Source organism: Alexandromys fortis, unplaced genomic scaffold (genome assembly GCF_014885135.2).
Source record: "Alexandromys fortis isolate MF-2015 unplaced genomic scaffold, M_Fortis_MF-2015_v1.1 scaffold_13, whole genome shotgun sequence".
Taxonomy (NCBI): domain Eukaryota; kingdom Metazoa; phylum Chordata; class Mammalia; order Rodentia; family Cricetidae; genus Alexandromys; species Alexandromys fortis.
In genome coordinates, this window is record NW_026067908.1 from 16,503,312 (window position 1) to 16,526,383 (window position 23,072).

The 23,072-nt window shown below is 43.7% G+C and overlaps 1 long non-coding RNA gene across 1 annotated transcript in view; it reads left to right on the forward strand.

The window, feature by feature from the left end:
- The window catches only part of LOC126497950 (uncharacterized), a 51,906-nt gene extending 31,400 nt beyond the window's left edge, over positions 1–20,506 (forward strand). Inside the window, exons 2-5 of the long non-coding RNA XR_007590728.1 lie at positions 589–650; positions 1,539–1,612; positions 5,426–5,551; positions 19,983–20,506. This is a non-coding gene — a long non-coding RNA (uncharacterized lncRNA). The remainder of the gene's footprint in view (positions 1–588; positions 651–1,538; positions 1,613–5,425; positions 5,552–19,982) is intronic.
- The last annotated feature ends 2,566 nt before the right edge of the window (positions 20,507–23,072 follow it).

Here is a 23,072-nt window from a genome sequence, read left to right on the forward strand (position 1 = left end):
TCTGACAGGTGTAAGATGGTATCTCAAAGTTGTTTTAATTTGCATTTCCCTGATCACCAAGGAGGATGACCATGACCTTTAGTGTATTTTGGCCATTTGAATTTCTTCTGTTGAGAATTCTCTGTTCAGTTCAGTGCCCCATTTTTTAATTGGGTTAATTAGCTTTTTAAAGTCTAGTTTCTTGAGTTCTTTATATATTTTGGAGATCAGGCCTTTGTCTGTTGTAGGGTTGGTGAAGATCTTCTCCCAGTCAGTGGGTTGCCTTTTTGGAAGACGGGACTTTTAAGGGACCAAACTTCTCAGCGTTTTCTCTGACTGATAGCGTTAGACAGCCTTGCTAAAATCTCCTTTCTTGTTTATAAATGAAACATCATAAAAACCAATGAATGTGTTTTCCTACAGAAAAGTGTTCATGTAAAAGAGCATCCGTAGCAGGGGGGTCATCAGAAAGCATCTATTATAGCCACAGGATCATGGTTCTATCGTAGGAATAGCATGAACACCATTAGCCTCCTTTGCAGAACCAAACAGGGCAGGTCCTTGCCGACCACAGCTTTAGAAGTAACCACCACCTCCCCATTTCAACAGGTGAAAGAATGACTCAGCAATTCTGACCAAGTTCAAAACATTGAGCCAGTGCTGACTTCCAGGTGGGTAAACTCTTTGGCCTTCTACCTCCTTGTTAAGGGAGAACATGGTAATGTTGCTATGGGTAGCAAGTGTGATCATGTGACTGTAATAAAACAGGCCCAGCTCACCTTTCTAGCTTAGAGTTGCCACATCCATTTTGAGACCACTATCAGAATTCAAAGGAACACAGTGACCTACCCAGGCCACAGGCATGGCTTCAGGAAGACGAGACAACTACCAGTAACCTCTCACATATCCCATAATGGTTTTCACTCCCTAGACTCCCCAGAAAGTCCAATTTCTTATGGTTTTACTAACAACACATTGGGCTCACTAGCCTAAGTCATAAGACATTTATGTAGTGTTTTCTGTTTTCTGGGTCTTAGGATGACATTTAACCTGCTCTGTTTCAGCTATTCCCATCTACCAGATGATTATTCTTATCACAGTACAGAAATCCAGAAACTTTAGGAAACTTAAGGTTCACAAATGGTTGGCCGGGGTTTCTAATCCAAGGCTCTTTTATCGATAATAATAGCCATGAGCCACCTCTCTAAGAATTTTTTTTTTGGTTTTTCGAGACTCTGTAGCTTTGGACCCTGTCCTGGCACTAGCTCTTGTAGACCAGGCTGGCCTCGAACTCACAGAGTCTAAGAATTATTTTAAAGATGATATCAAAGAAAATAGTCTATACTATCAGCTAGTCAGTAGCCAAAGTGGGATTATAATGTATGTTTGATCAGATCCTAAGCCATGAACTTCCTATGATACCATGGTGCCTTCCACCAATACCTTACTACAAGATTTACTTAAGTATCCCTTCCCTGATCCCAGGGCCTGTTATTCTCCAGACCCTTTGGTTGGTGGTTCCTCTTCCATGCCTAACTCTTTCCATTTCTTTCCTTTAGACCTGAGGATCCAAGGATCTACCTTGTCCTCGCTGCTAGAACACCTGCTGTAGATGAAGAGAGACTCTCCAAAGGTAACAGACCCCTCCTTGATTCCAGAGACCAGAGAGTTATATATCCATTTGTGTTTTAGTATGAGAATCTGGCTAACCCATTCCTTCGGTTGCAATGTTGTTTTACTGCCCTGCTTCTAGAGTGATTTGCATGAGGTTAAGAGGTCTCTCACCACTCTGTCTTCTCCTGCTTTTATCCATCCGTTGACTCTGGCATAGAAGAGACACACAGTTCCTTGTCTCCGTGCCTGATCCGTGGCGAATGTGAGACATCACTTCTTATTAAATTTCTACAAGGTAAAAGCAGCCTGCTCATTCCATTTTCTCCCACGGCTATGACAAATCTGTCCTTCCCTTGTCAAAAGCACAAAGGGAGCTGAGTGATAGCTGAAGTACTATACCTGGCATAAGTACAAATGAAAACCCATTGAGGCGTTCAATAGATAATGCTACAATCAGGTTCTTTGAATAAAGGTCTCTACTCAAGCCAAAGGATTTGACAGAGGAGAAGCAAGCTAAGAAACAGGATATTTAAACACTTCAAATCATTTCCGTAGAAGGCCTTTCTGCATCTCATTGGAGGAGCGAGTCATCTTCCTGTGTGGAGTGTTCTGCACTCAGTGAGTAATGAGACGGGGATTCAGATGTCACTGTAGTCACTGTGTATGTGACGAGGTCCATGGTACGTCAATTGCCCTTTTAAAACACAGAGGTGCTGATGCATGGGCCCCATCACTCAAACTCTTCTCCTCCAGGCTGCCAAACAGCTGGAGCTGCTAGGGGCTCCCTAGCTCTCTGGCCAGAGCATCTGCAACTGGTGTGGCTTAACCCAAGCCTGTCCAGGAAACCTCCTCTTCCAGGAATGCATCCGTCTTTGTACCAGGCTGTGTCTGGTGAGATTGGTGTCTGGGATGAGAAAGGCCAGTGGTGGTAGCAAGGAGCAATTACCTGTCTGAGACCCACTAGGAGAAGGCCTTAGCTTAGGCTACAGCATTAGAAAGGGCAAAAATCACAAGTCAACATAAAGCCATTTGTGTTAGAAGCAAGACTGATCAACTTCAGTAGTCCAGGAAGTATACACAGAAAGTCTGGTGGGGAACTCACATTGTTTCTGCTTGTTACCTAAACTCAGCAAGAGGGTTCTTCAGAAGATTTCACAGTTGGGCGGTGGTGGGCACACAGCTTTAATCCCACCACACAGGAGGCAGAGGCAGGTGGATCTCTGTGAGTTTGAGGCCAGTCTGGTCTACAGAGCAAGTTCCACGCAAGACTACACTGAGAAACCCTGTCTTGAAAAAACAAAACAAATAAAAACTGAGTTAACAATAAAGAAGGACCCCATGGCGTAGGCCTTCAAATGGTACTCCCCTGTAGGACAGTCTGTAGGGAACTATCAGAGATAGAACCTTTCCCACCTTACACATCAGATGCTGAGTTGCAGCAAAGGTAAGTGTCTACAGATCGCTTCAGTGCTTGGAAGCACAGACGAATTTGAACTCACGTATTAAATTCCAAAGCCCAAAGATTCCATGGATTTTTAAAAATTCATCTTGTTCTGATAAATTTTGTCAAAAGTTACCCATGTTCAATAGTGAATAAAAGAAACGAAAGGAGAGAAAGAAGTCTCAGATTTGTTATTTTCTGGCCACAAGACCACAAGTGAGCTGCATTAACCTCCCCACCTGTAAGTGCTCAGCTCTAGCATCATCGATGAGCTCAGTGATGGAGGCTCTTCTGTACCTTCTGCCAGCGACGCTAACAGTACAGTGTTCAGACATCATCCGCTATTTCCATCACCCTGAACTGTCTGTACTGACTGATGCTTCCAATGGCAAGCATTGGGGCAAGGGGATAAATAAGTCAGCCCCCCACATCAGAGTACTTGTATTCTGATGGGGGAGAAAAAAAATCTACAAAAAATATCACCTGGCAGGGTGACCCCCAGTCCCCGCCTTCCTGGAACAGAGACACTTGCAGACGTCTAGACACTGAACCTACTGTTCACTAAGCACAAGACAGCACCTACTTCAGAACCAGGATGAACTGAGGAAAAGGAACTTCATATGTTTCATGGGGAAGCTACAGGAACTTTCTGGAACTGCATTCTAGAGCAGTGTGTGTGTGTGTGTGTGTGTGTGTTGCATAATTGTTGGGTAATTTATCACAGAACTGAGATCTTGAGAACTTAGAGGTCATCCTAATTCCAGTCACTCTTTCTATGAGTGGAAACTAAGGGCTCAGAGAGATGAGGAGGAAGGCAAAATTTTCTTGACCATGTGTCTTTCAGCTGTCAACTGTTACATGATACCCCACTCTTCCCCTCTCAAGACAGTGTTTCTCTGTGTAACAGGCCTGGGATTCTTTGTAGACCAGGCTGGCCTTGAACTCACAGAGCTCTGCCTGCCTCTGCCTCCTGAGCACTGGGATTAAAGGTGTGTGCCACTATGTCCGGGTATCCTAGTTTTGTCTCCTCACATCCGCTGATACTCTAAAATCTCATGCAGCTAGATATCAGTATGCAGGAACACCGAGGCACTAAAAATGAAAGAAACCTCACTGTTGGACTTGCAGAATTTCCCAGAGTGAGGGCTCTATTTGTCTAGCAGGCGTGATATCTCAGCCATGCTTAAAATACGCTGTACATGGCTATTTCATAAACTGTAGTTGCTACGGTCTGAAAATTCCTTCCAAAATCCCTAGGACAAACCCTTGGTCTCTAATACGACAGTGTTTGGAGATGGTGCCTAATAATAGGAAGAGTTTGGGCCGTAGTGTCATTGTCTCTGGGAATGGATTAATGTCCTTATCTTGGGAGTGGGTTCATTATTTTAGGTTTAACGCATCATATGACAAGTTTGACCCCATCTTGTTTTCTGTCAGCCTCTCTTTGGCTTTCCACCATGAGACAATGTAAAAGAGAAGTCCATGCCAGACACCACCTCCTCCATCTTGGACTTCCCAGCCTTCAGGGTGGTGAACTATTTACGATAGTTGTCTACTGTAAACTGCCTCGTCACTGCTACCCTGCTTTACCAGTACATAAGGACCAAGGCAGTGGTTGATGAAGATCCTGACCTAGTGTTTAGAAGGCTCAGATTCAGATCTGCTTGGCCAGTCACTTTGAGTCACTTTCCTTGAACTTCTAAATGAGACAGTCGAATCCAACATAAGCTCCATGAAGGCAAGAGCTTGATTCACCGCCATCTGCCCAGGGCCTAGAGCCAGGTATACGCACAGGAAGAACTCAACATACTTGTTTAAAATGACAAATGGCTTCAAACTGACTAAAGTAAACAGAAGAGTTCGTTAAATTATTTCCAAAAAGTCTCACGTTTTCTCTTCACTTCCATTAACAGGATAAGTAAACCCCCAGTGCATCTGGCTCTTAGCAACTGGCACTCCTAAGCTGATGGGGTTGGGTCACCTGGCAGCTGCGCGTTATTCTGTGTGCTCTAATATTATTGTGTCGATATCGCTCCCTCTCTGCTGTCGCTCGTCCCTTGTTGCTGAAAACACACCTCGATCCCGCCTACATACCCAGCTTGCTTATGCAAGGCTACCGAGAGACTGCATATCCTCCAGCAGGGCTACAAGTTTGCAGGAAGCAGGGCTAGGGGGTAATCCCCACAAATGGCAAATCCAAGACTTGTAGCCATTTTCTAGAATCTTCTATGGGTTATTTCACTGTGCAATGGATTAAGAAAAACTTTTTTTTTGTAAGAAAAGAGAGACTAATGTTGCCATTGACTAATCAGCCACTGTCAAGCAGGTTTGCATGGTCCTCTCCTGCTTCATCTTCCCCCACAACTCTCTGGGCATCTACTCCTTTTACAGATGAAAAAAGTGAGTCTCAGAGTGCTGATGAACTTCCTCCGGTGATACAACTAGCAAGTGTTGCAAGCAAGACTGAATCTGGGCTTCCCTTTTGAAACGTCTCAAAGACCTACTAAGACCAACACAGTGAGTCAAAAACAAAATGGCCATTACAGGCTGTCCAGTTCTTTCTCCAACCTACGTCTACTCCTACAACTGAAATGACCTCCTTTTCTCTTGCTGTAGCAGAGAACACTGATGATGTGTTTGGCAATTGCTAGGCAAGGCAGAGGTCGATTGCAGTGAACCTTTCGGCTTACTCAGCCTAGCCTTCATGTTAGAGACGGCAAGCTGAAGCCCAGATAGCTCTAGAAGGCCACCTGCTTACTCACCAAAAGCAAGATTCAGCCTGGTCTAGCATGACGTCTTATTCTTTTTTTAAGGAAGGAAGAAAGGAAATGACAGGCAGTAACACCTGCTTTTATCTCTGTGGCCATGAAGGTTAAATGAGATAGTGACATTGCGGTGCTCATTCTGGCACATGACAGGCTCTGCACATAGCAGATGCTGCTTGCTGACCCCTACCCTGACCCCTATCCCCACCCTACCACATTAACTTCAGCTTTTAACTTTCAGTAGACTGAGTAATGGCCCTTGCTTTATATAACTATTAAGAAAATCTAGCAAGTTCTTAGATGTGGCAGGGCGCTGTGCTCTTTACCACAAACACGACCTTTAATTTCGTGAGGTAGCCGGGCGAGGCGTTCCAGAGGTTTCCAGGTGAATTTTCCAGGTCAACAACGTTTGGATGCAGTCAAGCGCTTCTTCTGCCCCTGGTCTCTCACCATTACAGAGATTTGAGACAGGAGAAAGAAGAAACATAAGGAGGGCTGGAGAGATGGCTCAGTGGTTAAGAGCATTGCTTGCTATTCCAAAGGTCCTGAGTTCAATTCCCAGCAACCACATGGTGGCTCACAGCCATCCGTAATGAACTCTGGTGCCCTCTTCTGTCATATACACAGATAGAATATTGTATACATAATAAGTAAATATTAAAAAAGAAGAAACATAATGAACAAAGAGAGCATGGGGGGAACACACATCTGTGTGGTTTTTGTTTGTTTAGTTTTGTTTTTAACCTCTTTTATTCCAGGTAAACTTTGGACCCTGCTGAAGGCTCAGGCCTCTTTGTATTGTAAGGACAGATATTTATTGGAAGGATACAGAGGGACTGGCCCTAGCTAGAGCAGGCTTGATCAGAAGTCAGATGCTTCCAGGTGAAGGGCTCATGATCTGGGAGAGAGGACAGCATGCCCCAGTTTCAGGAGCCCAGAGACCTGGGATGTTTGCACACTGTAGCACATACTTGGATCACATATTAAATTAAAGGAATCAGTGAGGAACTGTGTTGGAGTGACCTGAGTCTCACCATCGGGAGGGCTAACACTTTCCAGCAACACATTTTCCAGAATAGAAATCAACGTTGCCCTTCATTCCTTCTTGGAGACTCCAAGTTTCAACATACTTTTAAAAGATTTTACCGTCACATCAGGAGAAGCGAGTGGGAGGTGAGGAAGTAGAAACAGGTTGCACAGACACATCTGTGAGGAGCTCGCGTGTGAAGAGAGAGAAAGTGGTGGGGGATAAGACCAAATAAGAGATGGAAATGCAGGAGTTTTTCTCTTTCTTTTCAAAACAGAGACATGATGTTTGTTCTAAGGCAGAAGAGACCAGAGTATTTACACGTTTTAGGGGGGTTAGCTGTGAAAAGGGAAAAATCAAAATGGTTAGAGCTGAATCAATAGCCTCAGGTCTAGATCTCGGGGAGCGAATGACCTCTCCAAGAGGAGAGGCCTCTATTCTGTCATGTTCAGAGGGGCGAGAATACATAAGGAAAAAAAGGTGAGAACCATCTGCCCAAATATGTCCATATTCAGTGGGCCTCCATGTATGCTCTGTGTATTTGTAGCTGCCCCAAGTGCCCTACTTCTCTGGGTTTGAATTCTCAAACCAGTCCCGCAAAATAAGCGTTCTAACTAGCACTTTATGGATGTGTCAACAAAATTCAGAGTTCATTTGAAATTGCTCTGGCTGCACTACTAGCCTTATTAATAAAACAGTGCAGACGCTCCTACAGTAACCAGGAGCCGGACGGTATTCTAAGAGCTTTATATCCCTTCTCCTCCTTAGCCCTAATAAACAGGTACTAGTACTACCCTAGTGTGCTATTCAAGCATCAAAAAACTTTGCAAGGCTGGATTACTGCTGAAGGTCCAATAACTTCCAGAGCCAGCCCTTGGTTCAAGAACTTTAACTCCATGAGACGAGCCTCCTCTTGTGGGAAACAAAGCGACAAAGGTTAAAAGCAAACTCTCATTGTATCGAGGGGTGAGTCTGGATGAAGGTACATCAGCCTTTGGAGTTGACTTTTCTGTACTGAAACTCAGGTATGATGTGTGAGGCGAGTAAAAGAAGCCCAGGTATGCTCTTAACAGAGTGTAAGAGGCTTTTCCCAACTGACTCCCTATAGCTACAGGGCCTCCATAGTGGGAGTTTGCAAGAAGAATCCCAGTTAAGAATAGCTTGACTTAACTAATCATTAATTATCCATTCAGGGCCCTAGGTGCTTCACCTAAGTTTCCATTCCATTAAGTAAATCAGCTACTGATAGCCGTGGCATTCTGCTTGGCACCGGGGCAGCACAAGGCATAGAGAAGTAAAAGCTTATAGCCTGATGCTTCCATGAGAATGCACATACTCAGACAAATGTTGTGATGCAGGGCCACTTCATGTAGTGGGCGTGTTCAAACGGTGCTGGAAACAGAAAAGAGCACCAGAGAGTGACCAGTGAAGGGCTTTGGGGGCGGGGGGTCAGGTTCTACAGAGGACTCAATGAGAAGGCGGAGAAAAAGGAGAAGGAGGAAGGAGGAGAAAGAGGAGGAGGAGAAGGAAGAGGAGGAGGAGGAGAAGGAGGAGGAGGAGGAAGAGAAGAAGAAGAAGAAGAAGAAGAAGAAGAAGAAGAGGAAGAGGAAGAGGAAGAGGAAGAGGAAGAGGAAGAGGAAGAGGAAGAGGAAGAGGAAGAAGAAGAGAAGAAGAAAGCTCGTCTGATGAACAAGAGAAGCAAGGAGGGCATACAATTCAGGCAGAGTAGCCAACAGTGTACAAAGTGAGGGAGCAAAGAAATGGATCCAGTCTGGAGGACTGCTTGAAGCTCAGTCTGGCATCAGTAGAGGGCCCAGCTTTAAAGAGTGGAAGACGGTTAGGTTATATCTAGTTCCACTTTACTCGTTCTGCTAGCTCCACTCTACACAATAGGGGCTGGCTGGGTGCCCACCCAAGGATATGTGGGTGAAGAACAGGCAATCGGCACACAGTGGAATCCCCCTCAGCGTCAGAAAGGACGGACTCCCGCCATTTTCAAGAGCAGGGCTAACCCTGGGAAGCAGGCATCACATCAAGTGAAACAGGCTGGTCACAGAGAGACACATGCCACGTGACTCAATACATGGAATCTGAAAAAAAAGAAGGAAATAAAATTGTGGTTACGAGAGGTAGGGAGAAGAGGAGGCAGAGACAGGTAAGGAGATTAAACCAGTGTGTAGTGAGTCACAGTGATATATGAGGAATGGCAGAGTGATCAGAGTGGATTAAAATATGCATTATAAAACATATAGAAGAAATGTGTACCTGTGGCCCTGCTACTCAAGAGCCAAGGTGGGAATATTTCTTAAGCCTAGACATTTGGAGTCAACCAGGAAAACTTCATGAGACAGAAAGTCAATCAATCAATTAATAAACAATCAATAAGCAAACTAAAAGTTGAAAGCTCAGAAGAGCTAAGGTGCTCCTACCGACCGCAAAGCTAGGATTTAGAAGCAGACTAGGATTTGAATCCAAGTTGGCCTGATGCCAAGGTCCATACTCTTCCCTGTCCCCATAATGACTGCTTCTAAAACTATCAAGCCCTATTATGTAACAATACAAGACGAAACATCCCCACCACCACCACCACCACCACCATGGTGACAAGGGAAATATCATTCCAGAAGCTAAAATTTGTTCCTTTTACAAATGAGGTTTGGATGCATCTTCCCCGCTGCTCATTATAAAGATTCACTTGCTACCCAAATAAATAATGAAGTTATAGCTGTCTGCATCCAGCCATAGGAAGACACATAATTGTATTTCTTCCATGATGGAAGAACCAGCTGTGGCACTAATAAAAATGACAGCTTTTCAATTATTTCAACAGAGTAAACAAACCTCCCTTGTAGTTAACAGGAAATTGGTTTCCTATAGAGTTGGCAGATCTAAGGGACCTCTGTGGGGGTAGGGGAGATGGACACATGCGAATGAGAACAGAGATGCTGTTCCCCCTCTGGTAGTGTTCTGCTTCTGAGGATGTGCGCTGAAGGTGCTTTGGATATGAAAGATATTTTTGAATCATTTCAGGGTATTATCAAATCTGCATTAGCCTTTCCCTTCTCCAGTATTCACCCTTCTGGAGATGGTAGAGAAGGCCCCATTGCTACAGCAGTCTTTAAAACCATCAGTCAGGACATCAAGGCTTTCCCATTTAGTCATTTATCTCACAACTATTTTTAAAGACGTACAAGTGTTTTTTTTTTTTGTTTTGTTTTGTTTTTTTTTTTCACAAAGCGAACACTTTACCATGTGTTGACTGCACTCTAGACCCAAGGTTGGGCTTTGGGGATAAATTTTAAATCTACAGTTCTTGCCCTAAGGTAAATAGCTTAATAGGGACATAGACACATATATCACTTTTGGTGAGTCTTCCAATAAGATCCAAGTCCTAGTGGCAAAAGCAGTAGTAGAGTTTTGTACACTCTTGAAAAATAGATAAAAGACCTTTTGCCTCCAGCCTTTAGCTAGGTTTACAATCCAAAGCCAGCAAAAAATTGTTCAGAACTGAAGATGATGTAGCTTTCTAGTGTTAACCGTGAGAAATGTGATTCTACTTACAGAACCTTGGTGGACGTGAGCCCTAACAAGAAGCAGATGAGACGCCTAAATTGAATAAGTCAAAGACTGTTTTTTTACAAAGCAGAGGGGCTACAAGGATGTTGGTGGACGGGACTCACCAGGAGTATGGGGTAACCTAGGGCTAACAATATTCAGGAGTGTTACCACTTCTAGGTTCAAAAGAATAAGGAGAGGCTTGGTTAAGAGAATTGGAGAGGGGATGAGGGTAGTTGTGTGACGGATCACCTTGAAAGGAATAGTGATAGGTCTGGCCTATCAGTTTGACCAGGGTAACCATATAAGGAAGGTATGAAGGAAGTGGTTTTTCTTAGTCAATGTTCTATTTATGTGAAAAGAGACTATGATCATAGCAACTCTTATAACTGGAGGCTTATGTACAGTCTAGAGGTGTAATCCCTCGTCATCACAGCAGGAAGAATGGTGGCATGCAGGCAGACGTGGTACTGGAGAGCAGCTGAGAGTTCTACATCTGGGTTTGCAGGCAGCAAGAAGAGAGGGTGACACTGGGTCATTTGAACGTTTGGAACCTCAGAGCCAACCCCCAGTGACACATTTCTTCCAAGAAGGCCGTGCCCACTCCAACAAGGCCATGCCTCCGAATCCCTGTCAAGCAACACCACTCCCCAATGACCACACATTCCTGAGCCTACAAGGGCCATTCTTATTCAAACCAACACACAACTACCTTCTCTCCCTAGTCTACCAGTGTTTGTCTTCCCTTCATGCAGAAGGTGACTTCTGCCCGGAATTTGACTGTGAACAGGAGTCTGTTAGATGATTAAGGAAATGAGAAATGATCCAAGAAGGAAACTAGGATGAACAAGAAGTAGAGTAAGAACAGATCCAAGAGATTGATGTCATGAACTAAAGTTTGAGTTTTGCAACCAAGTCCCTGGGGAGCCATTGAATGACTCTATAATTCATTCGTGTACACATGCAGATGTACTCGAGTACATATATGTGCATGTTCACGTGCGTATGTATGTGTAGGTCAGAGGTTGAAGTTGGGTATCTTTCTCTATAGGTCACCACCTCGTTTTTTTTTTTTTTTACTTAAAATTGCATTTGTTTGTTTATTCATTCATTTACCATGTACATGTTTCTGGGTGCATGTGTGTATCTGCCATAGGGTGTGTAGAAGCTAGAGCACAACTTTGCGAGTTCGTTCTCACCTTCCACCGTGTGGGCTCCAGGGACTGAACTCAGATCGTCAGGCTTGATGGCAGGTATCTTTACTCACTGAGATATCCCGGCAGCCCTCTCTCTTGTATTTTGAGAAAGAATGTCTCTCTCACTAAACCTGGAGTTCATTAATTGGCTGGTCTCAATGGTCTGCAAGTCTCAGGGATTCTCCTGTCTCCACCATTCCAGAATTGGGATTAAAAGGTGTCAGTGTAAATGGAGATAGCACTTTCATTTCCCAGACTCCCAGACTCAAATAATCACAAAGAAACTAAATTAATTACAACACTATTTGGCCAATGGTTTAGGCGTATTCCTATCTACCTCTTACATCTTAAATTAGCCCATTTCTATTAATCTATGAATCACCACGAGGATGTGGCTTACTGGCAGTGTTCAAATTTAATTTAATTCAATTGTATGACTATTTTACCTGCTTGCATATATATGTAGTATATGTGTCTGGGAACCTCAGAGGTAGAAAAGAGCATCCAGTTCCCTAGAACTGGAGTAACAAATGCTGGTGAGCCACCACATAGGGGCTGGGGATTGAACCCTAGTCCTAAGGAAGAGCAGCAAGTACTCTTTTTTTATTAAAACAATCTTTTTTTGATTTTACTTACCAATTCCAGTTCCCTCTCCCTGACCTCTTCCTACTCTTCCCACCTTCTCCCCACCCCCATCCACTCCTCAGAGAGGGTGAGGCTTCCCATGGGGAATCACGAAAGTCTGAAACATTACTTTGAGGCAGGACCAAGGACATCCCCCATATTTAGACTGAGAAAGTTATCCCCCAAAGAGAATGGGTTCCAAAAAGTCAGTTCAGGAATTAGGTTCCACTCCCAGTGGCCCCACAAACTGCCCGAGCCACACAACTGTCCCTCACATTCAGAGGGCCTAGTTCAGTCCTAGGCAGGCTCCCCAGCTGTCAGTTCAGAGTCGGCAAGAACTTTAACTGCTGAACTTTCCCCAGTTCTCAGTTTTTAAGATGAATGCTAGTCTTCCTTACCCCCCAGTGAATGATTTTAAATCAAGTGAATAGTATAAGCTAATTTATGGGAAATCCCTATGGATTGGAGACCATTGACTATTAGAAGAGAAAAGCCAAAGCAATAAAATATGGACAAGGGTGGGAAACAGGGCACAGACCACAGTCATAGAGATGGGGATAAGGGGTGGTTTAGGATTAAGTGGCTCATCAAATGGAAGCATAAATATTCCTTTATGCTGTATAAAGATGTTTACTGTGATTGGTTTAATAAAAAGCAGAATGACCAATAGTTGGCAGGATTTCCAGGCAGAGAGGATACTAGGAAGAAGAAGGCAGAGACAACAGGAGATACTTAGTAAGCAGGATGGGTACCACAGAGATGAGGTAATAAAGCCACAAGGCAGAAAGTGAATTATCGAAATTTAAATTATAAGAGCTAGTTGGAAATAAGCCTAAGCTATTGGCCAAGCTTTCATAATTAATAATAAGCCCCATGTCATTATTGGGGAGCTGATGGGACTGACAAAACAGTTGGACTACAGAAGAGATCTGAGAAGCAGGCAGCATTCAGGCTGATTTTCAGGGTTCTGGCTAGGGATAGCAGGGCATAGCCCTACTTACCAGAACTATAAGAGAAAGAACAAGAATAAAGTCAGGGCGGAGACAAGAAGGGGTGGCCTAAGGTATACTGAGTTCTTTATGCCTGCAGACCCAAGTAGAATTATTCTGACTTGACTCTCACATTCAGGAGTAGAAGACAGAGCTGGGCTAAAGTAGTCACAAGACATGGGACAGCAAGGGTGTTTCACCAGAGGAGAAAGGTGGAGTGTGGGTAGGTAGGAGGGAGGACTTATGTTAGGTGTGACCCTCACGCCCTCTCCCCTGGGATAAGGATACAAGTTCTTCCTCCATTGCTGGTGCGAACCCTGGGAGAAGAGAACGGTGTCAAAGCACCTTGCAAACAGAGACCAACAAATCCTTTTAGCTATAGAGAAAAGATATAAACACTAAGAAAGGTGACTTTCTACTGTGTTCAGAATGAACAGCAGCTACTTTCTGACTAATGGGCAGTACAATATTGTCTCCGCATTTCCTTTCCTTTCAGATTTGTCCCCCTCTCTCCTGGAGCTGCAGACTGCCAGGGGACAGGAGCAGATTCTACAGAGGAGCATAGCTTACCCTCCCCTAGTCCTCAGCACGTAACAGATCTCCACTAAATGGGATAATAGGGCTCCAAACTGGGTACACAACCCAGTGCACCTCTGTAGCTGACAAACACGTTGCGTCCTGTCCAAAGGCGACTAATGCCCTTTTCCTGTTTGAGAAGCTGCTAGAGGATTGATGGAGTCAAATCCCTTGGAGATGCTTGAGTAAGAACTGTGCTGTATTGTTGCTCTGTTTTAATTAATTTGAAAATCATCAGATACTGTTCAAATGGCAACTGACTCATCACAAGTGGGTGTTTAGAAGTGATAAATGAAAAGCCTGAGCATTTTCTCATTAATTAATTTAGTTATGAAAATAACCACTGGCCCACATTCCCAGTGAAATAAAAACAGACCAAAGAGTAGCCAAGTGCTTGGGCCTGAGATGGAACGGCTTACATCCTGCCCTGGACAGAGAATATCACTTTTGGCAGCCATGTAACAACTTCTTTATAAATATGTATGTATGTCTTTATGAATACAGATATGCATATATGTGTATGTATGTGTGCATACATATATATATTATTTTCCCTAAGATTTCTGAATTTATGCTCTTTTATAATAAAAAGTTAATATTAAAAACATTAAACACATGTATCATATAAAATAAGTATATCATTTATGATGATTATTATAATAATAGATATTAAAATAGTCTTTGCTTTTCACTTGGGGCTGGAGAGATGGCTCAATGGATAAGAGTACTGGCTGCTTTTCCAAAGGTCCTGAGTTCAATTCCCAGCAACCATATAGGGGTTCACAACTATTCATGATGAGATCTGGTGCTGTCTTCTGGCCGGTAGGCAGAACACTGCATACATAATAAATAAATAAATCTTTTTTTTTAAAAGACTTTATCGAGGAGGTGGCAGCACATACCTTTAATCCCAGTATTCTGGAGGCAGAGACAAGCAGATCTCTGTGAGTTCGAGGCCAGCCTGATCTACAAGAGTTCCAGGACAGGAACCAAAGCTACAGAGAAACTCTGTCTCAAAAACAAAACAAGACAAAAAAAACCCTCTGCTTTTTGCTATTTATTAATATTTCATAGTGCTATTTTTTTCTTTACCTTATATCTAATATCTAATATTTCAGGAGTCTTTAGATGCAAGGAACAGAAATTTCATCTAGCTAGTATAGAACAGAATTTGCTGGAGGAAGCATGGAGAGGCCACAAATTCCAAAGACAAGCCAGGAATAAAGCTTAGCAAAGTAAGAAGCAGCAGCCAGGGACTAGAGAGAGGCCTCAGTGGATAAGAGCATTGGCTTCTCTTGCCGAGGACCTGGCTTCTGTGTCAGCATCTACATGATGGCTCACAATCATATGTAATTCCAGTTCTCGGGGATTCCTCTCCTGCCACCCACTCCCCAAATAACCACCCAGAGATTTAATATCAATTATAAATGCTCAACTGATAGCTTAAGCTTGTTTTTAGCTGGTTCTTATAACTTCAATTAACCCATTTCTATTAACCTATGTGCTGACCCGAGGCTCATTCATCTTATGTATGTACTTCCCATCCTGCTCTGGCTACCATCTCATGGAGTCTCTTCGACTCCATTTCTTTTTCTCCCCAGCATTCTCTCTGCCCCCCCCCCCGCCTAGCCATTGGCCAATCAGCTTTTTATTAACAATGAGAGCAACAGGTCTTCACAATAAGTGTGTACAGAAGGATCATTCCACAGCAATGAGCAGGCACCAGACACACACATGGTGCACACATACATATGTAAGCAAAATACTCATACACATAAAATAAAATACAAAGGAATCTAAAAATAATCACTCCAGGATGCCACAGGAACTGTGGGTGCAATTCTCCAGATACCCAGTGAGCACCATCTGCCCTTCACAGAAAGATCTTAGCAGCCCAGCAAAGGTCAAGGGTCTGACCAGGGCACCTTGCTGACTATCTGGCCAGAATGTTTTTAAAGGAGTTTAGTCATTCAGCAAGCAGATGGTAACCTTAGCCCCTAAGGAAATTCAACATATGCTAAACATCATGAACAACAGTTTCGACCATACCAGAGCATCTTAGTTATTTTATGTTGCTGTGACCAAACACCATGTCCAAAGCAACTTATAGAAGAAGTGTTTATATGGGCTTATGGTTTCAGAGGTTTAGAGTCAGAGTCCACGATGGCCAACCAAAGGCATGGCAGCAGGAAGAGCTGAGAGTTCATATATTGAGCCACAAGTAGGAAGAGAGAGAGAGAGAGAGAACGAACGAACGAACACTGGAAATGGCACTAGTTGTTTAAACTTTAAAGACTTCCCCTGGGACACACACAACAATCCATGTCTCCTCGTCCTTCCTAAGCAATTCCACCAACCAAATGGGGACCAGGCATTCAAATATACCAGCCTATGGGGCCATTCTCATTCAAACTACCTCATTCTACCCCATACCCCTTAGTGACTCATGGCCATAACAAAATGAAAAATGCATTTAATCCAACTCCAAAAGTCCCCATAGTCTCTTTCAGTTTCAACATCATTTTAAAGTCCAAACTCAAAGTCTCTTCTGAGATTCAAGGCAATCTCTTAATTGTAACTCTCTGTAAAAATCATAAAGCAAATTAATACTCCCAGCATCCAACATCACAGAATGACCATTGCCATTCCAAAATGGAGGAATGGGGCACAGTGAGGACCAAAGCAAAATCAGCATATCCCCCCCCTCCCCTGGCCTCCCCCCCCCCCCCCCCCCCCCCCCGCCTCCCAGGACCAAGTCTAAATTCTTTAGCTTCGTGTCTGGTGTCAAAGGGCTTAATGGCTCTTCCATTTCCATTGTACTCTCTGAAACACACTTCTCTTTATGGGGCTGGTTCCACTCCCTTTACATAGTTGTTCTGCTCAGCAGATGGCTTGTCTCTCTCTGTCTCTCTGGCATGCCCGGCATTTTGGGGTCTCCAACACAACCCAGGCTTCACTTCCACAGTTTTACAAAATCGCTTCTTGGGGACTCCATACAAGGACTCTCCTGCCCCATGCCCGGTCTCAGGAGCTCTCCGGAACTGCGGAGGAAGATTCCACAACCCCTTTACTCATGTCAATCTTTGTGATTCTAAAGCTCAAACCACATGGATGACACCGCCAAATCTGACCACCAAGCGGGGCGAACCCTGGAGGTCAAGAACCACATTGGCAGCCTTGATTTGTTGTAGCCTTTTAGGACAGAGAATTCCTTAGGTCTTTTGCTTTCACAATTTGGACACTTAGGTGGTTGGGGTCTTGCCTTGAAGGCCCCCCTTCTTTATTTCATTTTAGATCAGGCCTCTGCTTAATTTCCTCATCTTTTCCAGCACAAACCCTGGCTCCAGTGTTATATTTCTTTGTGATTTTTTTTTTGCTTTAAACTGATCATTTAGTATTTCTTTCTATCCCACTTCTTCATTTTCACTGTAGACCTTAGACTGTAGACGTAAGAGAGATTGCAAACAACAACATCAATGTTAAGATGCCCCCGAATCTCCAACAACAACAAAATGATTTGTTACTATTCAACTTAGTTTTAGGCAAATTCTTAAGACAAGGAAAGAAAGCAGAGACATTCTTTGCCAAAGTGTTACAGGAGAGGTCTCTATCCCAGTTGCCAATATTGGTCCCCTCTGAAACCTCCACAATATACATAGCTCTCAATATTACTGTCTTCCAAGATCCTACTTGAATGGTCCATTACGTTCTGCTTACAGCATTCAAACACTCTCCTTGCACATTCCCCCCCAAAGAACTGCAAAATGAGGCCTGTCGTGGCAAGAGGCCACTCCCTGGTACCAAGTTCTATCTTCGGTATCTTTTTATTGCCTTTATAAGACACCATCACCAAGGCAACTAATAAAAGAAAGCATTTAATTGAGCTCACGATTTCAGAGGGTTAAAGCCGATGATGTCAGAACAAAGACATGGCAGCAGAAATGGCTGAGAGCTCACACCTTGATTCATAAGGAAGAGGCAGAAAGAGCCAACCCTGAGAGTAATACTAGTCTGTTTTGACCTCAAAACCTATCCCCAGTGTCACGCCTCTCCTAACAACCCACACCTCCTAATCCTTTCCGAACGGCTCCACCAACTGGGGGTCATCTATTTGAATATATGATCACAATTCAACCACCACACATAGAATAATTTATGCTCATGATAACTTATATACAAGCATATATCTTTTGAGAAATATACTTGATTAGTCTCTAGTTCCATATCTGAACTTCTCTGAATATTGATTCCATTTTTTTTCTGTCTAGATCAAAAAAAAAAAAAGGTCAGGATCATGGAAGCTAAATTGGTAAAAAATCAGGGTGGGAATAGCTTGAAGGTGAGGAGACTTGATGAACTGATTTCTGTGACTATGCTTCCAAAGGGCATGTGTTCATGTTTAGAAGAAAAAATGATGTGCTTTATCTCTGGTGATTATGGTTAGGACTGGTAAGGAGAAGTTTAAGGGAAGCAGATGTCATTTACAAACAGAATGTTCTAGCAGTCAGAACTACTTCACTCTGCAAAGATGCAAAGGCCATCAAGAGAGTTGCAGCCTAGGATGCTGTGGTGGGTTGAAAGAAAATTGCCTCAAAGTGAGTGGCACTATTAGAAGGTGTGGCCTTGTTAGAGGAAGTGTTTCATTGTGGGAGGCAGGATTTGAGGTTTTCTATGCTCAAGCTATGCCCATTGTCATGGTTTACTTCCTGTTGCTTGCGGATCAAGATGTAGAACTCTTGCTCAAAATGTAGTTCCTTCTCCAGCACTATGTCCACCTTCATGCTGCCTTGACCCACCAGGATGATAATGGACTAATCCTCTGAAAGTGTAAGCCACCTCGATTATTTAATTTCCTTTCTGAGAGCTGCCATGGTCATGGTCTCTTTACAGCAATAGGAACCCTAACTAAGAAAGGTGCTAAGGTGATTTGAATGAGAATTATCCCCAGAATATTTGTTTAAAGACTGAAGCTAGTGTTTAAATTCAAAGAGTCTAACTCAGAGGCTGATTGCTTCCCAATGTCAGAGCAGTTGTCACTCCATAGACTAACGTATAGTCTACTGGACTTAATATAAGGACTGGTACAGGGCAGGGACTCGATAGATCCCAAGTCCCTTCTGCCCACCAACCTTGTGACTTTAACCTAAACATACCAGTGAGCCAAGGGTTACCTTTTAGGGTTGGGCCCTTTGAGACCCTCATCCTTAGCTGGTTACAAGTGGCAACAACTGTTCTCATGATCAAATCAAGGCACCATATGGTGCCTTCTAGTTCTTAGGAACAAAGCATCTTCCTTCAAGTCTCCTTTCATATCTCATTTAACAGAGTTGGGCCACAGTCTTATCCCTAAACTAATCAATGGTAAAAGGAGGTCAAGCAACTGACTAAAGGAAGGAAAAGGAAGCTAATGGATGCTGCATAGGTCAACAACTATACCCCCAAACCCATATTTTCCTGGTAAACAAACAAGGCTTAGAAGAATTTAATTAATATACCAGAGTCCAAAGGTAGGAGTGTGGCCATCATAGTAAAAGTGGTTCACAAGTGAAGGAGACTGAGGGCCAGGTCAGAGCAGGAAGGGGGCTGAGGACCTTGGTTCTCACCTACACGGCACTTTGAAGTCAGTTTCAACAAGACTGAATATGTCACCCTCCTAAAGTTCTAGTTTACAGAGACTGGAAAACTCTGAATATCCAGATGTTTTTAAAGCTGTCCAGAATGGATCAATGTGCCACCAAGATCAGAATCACCAGTTTAGGCAGACAACTGTTGACAGTTCAAGAGTTAATGCTGGAAGCACAGCACAGACAGGGAAGCGGGGAGCCTGCCTCTGCTGCTTCCTCCCAAGTAATTGCGACCTTTATTGAGGACAGCCATGCTCCAGCCACACATGTGACCCAGCGCTTGACGTCTGGTCAGGCAGTTAATGATGGAATGAATCACTGATGATGTACGCACAGAACACCATCTTCAAACCACCCTACAAAGTGCATCCATTCTACAGATGAGAAAATCAAGACCCCGACTTTCTATCCTTCATGACCTATCAGCCAAAGAAATTAGGATGCCAATAAGAAAAACCAGAATTCAGAGAACAGTAGCAGCCCGGACTAGGGCCCTCTTCGGGTGGCTTCTCCCCCTCTTTCTCCATTCCCCCTTCCTCTCCTCTCTTCCTGTCCCGAAAGCCTCACCTTGCATCTTACTTATTCTGTTTAGGAATTCTCCTGGACTCTCTCATCCTCCTGGGAACCTCAGCTTGCTGGAAAAGAGGAAGAATGGATTAGAGATTCTGACTGAGGCATAGCTGGAAGTCGGGACCGTCTGGACTCTGTGTCTGAGGAATCGCAGCCATGGGAAATGACCACAGCCCTGCATACTGGGAGACCTAGGAGCTAGCCAGAGCTCAGTACCTCATCTGTGGTGTGACCTTGAGTAAATTCCTTATTTCTCAATTCCAGTGTCGTCATGACGGGTTTGCCTCAAAACATTTGGGTCACAAACCTTTAGCTCTGAGGTCTAGGCGTCTAAACCGGTGAGCAGGCATAGACAAACCCTGTCAAAACTGGTGTGAACTAGCTGAATCCCGGAAGCTGTTGTTATGAGGGCTGGAAGACTCGGCACTGTGAGGACTTTTGGGTTGTTTTTCTGAAGGATTGATTGCTATTAAATCTATGTTTTTATCTGCTATCTTGGCCCAGTGGTAATAATAGTAATAAATGTGTTTGTGATGAAATAAACAACAGCCAAAAAATAAAAAACCATGAAACTGGACTGAACTTGACCTCATCTTTGAGAGCTCTGGGCTAAATTAAAGGCACTTACTAGCTCAAGTGGCAAATACACACCACAGAACACAGACTTTGACATTTCTGCATTAACGGGAACTTCTCTTCAGGAAGCAAAATTGAAGTGGCATCATCCCCATCACTACTCCTAAACTTTGGTACACATCTATTCTCAGGGTCCCTGGAGAAAGAATCCCCTTTCCAAAAATCTGATTTTAAAAGCTAGGCTAACCGCTTCCTAGAGGAACAGTGCCCTCTGCTGGAAGAGTGCAGCAGAGCAATGCCAGCGCTGAGATTACTTAGAAAAGTGACTGTTTTCTCTTGAAATAGGTTTGATGAAGAATAATAAATAACATATATATGCATACGCACGGATGGTTTGATGTATGTTAGGCAAAAGCTAGGCTTTGGTGCACTCATTTGGGAGTAATTACACTTGATCTATAAGAAGAAGTAGAGGATTAGAAAACGGACGAAAACGTTTGTTAGATTGACAGACAGCAATCTGGAATGGGCAGGCACGGAGAGAAAGCCGGATCTCCAGGCAGTGTTCTGAAAACTGTAGACTTGTGGCAATTTACTGAAGGTCTCAGTGATTGCTTCCATCGCATTTCTGTGATAATAGCTCTACAGGGCAAGGACAATTAGTTAACTCCATTTGACAAATAAGGAAAGTGGAAGCCAGAGGTGTGCCTTTGATCACGAAAAAATAAAAACAAGTATTAATCCCTTTCTGAGTGTCTCTATGTCTCGATTTTCCTATTTATGAAGCAGAGGTAAAGACAGCATCTGCCTATGCAGAAAGGTTATTTGAGAATACCCACGAATGTCAAAAGAATGTCCCCGAGTGGATCAGAGAGGAAAGTATCAGCCAGCCGGCATCCTAAGGGACCTCTCTCAGGTGTCAGAGCCAGGTTCCTGATGCCAGTGGGTGATATCAAGGTCTTGTGAATTGTTGGGAGTCCTTAACAGTCAGAGGTTGCAGTCTGTCATGGCCTGACAGCTCTCTCCTAAGCTCGGCAACATGAGAGACTCCCTCCACAGCGAGACTTCCCGCTCTCTACCTGTCCTTATCTGGAGACGGTCTCTAGGCCTGGAGGACTGACCTTACCTGAAAGCGGTCTGGATGCCTGGTTTACCTTTATCGTTACCCTCGGCACAGTTTCCTGCTGGAAACGTTTCCCCGGCTGCACGAATGGTAACTATAGGAGCTTTGCTATAGATCCTACGGCCACATAAGAAGCCTTATGATAGGAGTGCATCACTTAATGCAAATTATGGCCTGTCCCCAGGCTCCTCAATCCTGTAGATTTTCTATACTTTGCAATAAAGTTGCTCTGATTCGCTCACGTCGCCTCCTGGAGGACCATCTCGATCATATCTACAGCCGTCTGAACTCTGTTCCCCTGCTTCTGCTCCCTCCCTCCTCAGGGACCTGCAGCCAAAGCTCCTGAGGAAGAAAGAGAACCACAAGGAAATGAGTCAATATGTAAAAAAAGTTTAGAGTCATTCCCAAACTCACCTGTCCTCAGCTAAAGCAAACATGCTAGGTCATCGTGTGACAACCTGGAAATCTTGGTGCGTGTCTAAGGTCTCCCTGTGGCATGGGGGTTTGAAGCCCAGGAAACTACATCTTCCATAATTCTTCCTCCCAGCACACATTCATTTCCTAGAATCACCTGACAAAGTACCACAAGCGTGGTGGCGTAAACAGTGGAAATTATTTTTTTCTATTGTCATGGAGGCTAGGAGATTTCGACCAGTGGGTTAGTAGGTGGCTTCTTCCAAAGTCGCTCTCCTCTTGTGTAAGACAATCTGCTTCTGTGCCATAGTCTCTTCCTGTAATGACAGCAATGGGGGGGCTAAGGCCCACCTAACATATTTTATATTACTTATATTACTTCTTTAAAAGTCATATTCCCAAATCCCGCCACATTAGGAGGTGCTAGGGATCAAGACTTCCAAACAGGGATTTCAGATGATACATTTCAACCTTTAGTTTCTGGATGACAGCCACACATTAATTTGACAATTGTCACCTAGAAGAGTAACTCAGTAAATGATGCTTGAATCGGCCAATGAGTATACAAATGCTAAGTTATGTGTTCCAGTGCATGCAGAGATGTCCATCATCTGTGCGGCCTTCCCTTCCCTCAGCACTTTAGTTCACAGTTCAGGGCCTTGTGTGAGTATGTGATGCTCCCCAAGCTTACAAGTCCTCTGCTCGTAATCCATATGAAAAATATCCACTCACCTGCCACAACATAGCTGAACTACCATATTGCCAGAGAAGAGTGTGGCCTATGTGCAATGAACATTGGCATTTAAAGTTACCTCCTCCTTAGTCTAAATCCAGATCTTCACACGTATTGTGAGAAGTTGTTTCAAGAGTTTATTAGGTAATAAGTAAAACAAACAAACAAACAAAAAAAGAAAATAAATTGAGCCATCATTTTCTGCAGCTGTGAACTGTATTTCCACAGGCAAAGCCATCTGGTACCACCACCATGTCTCTTATTTG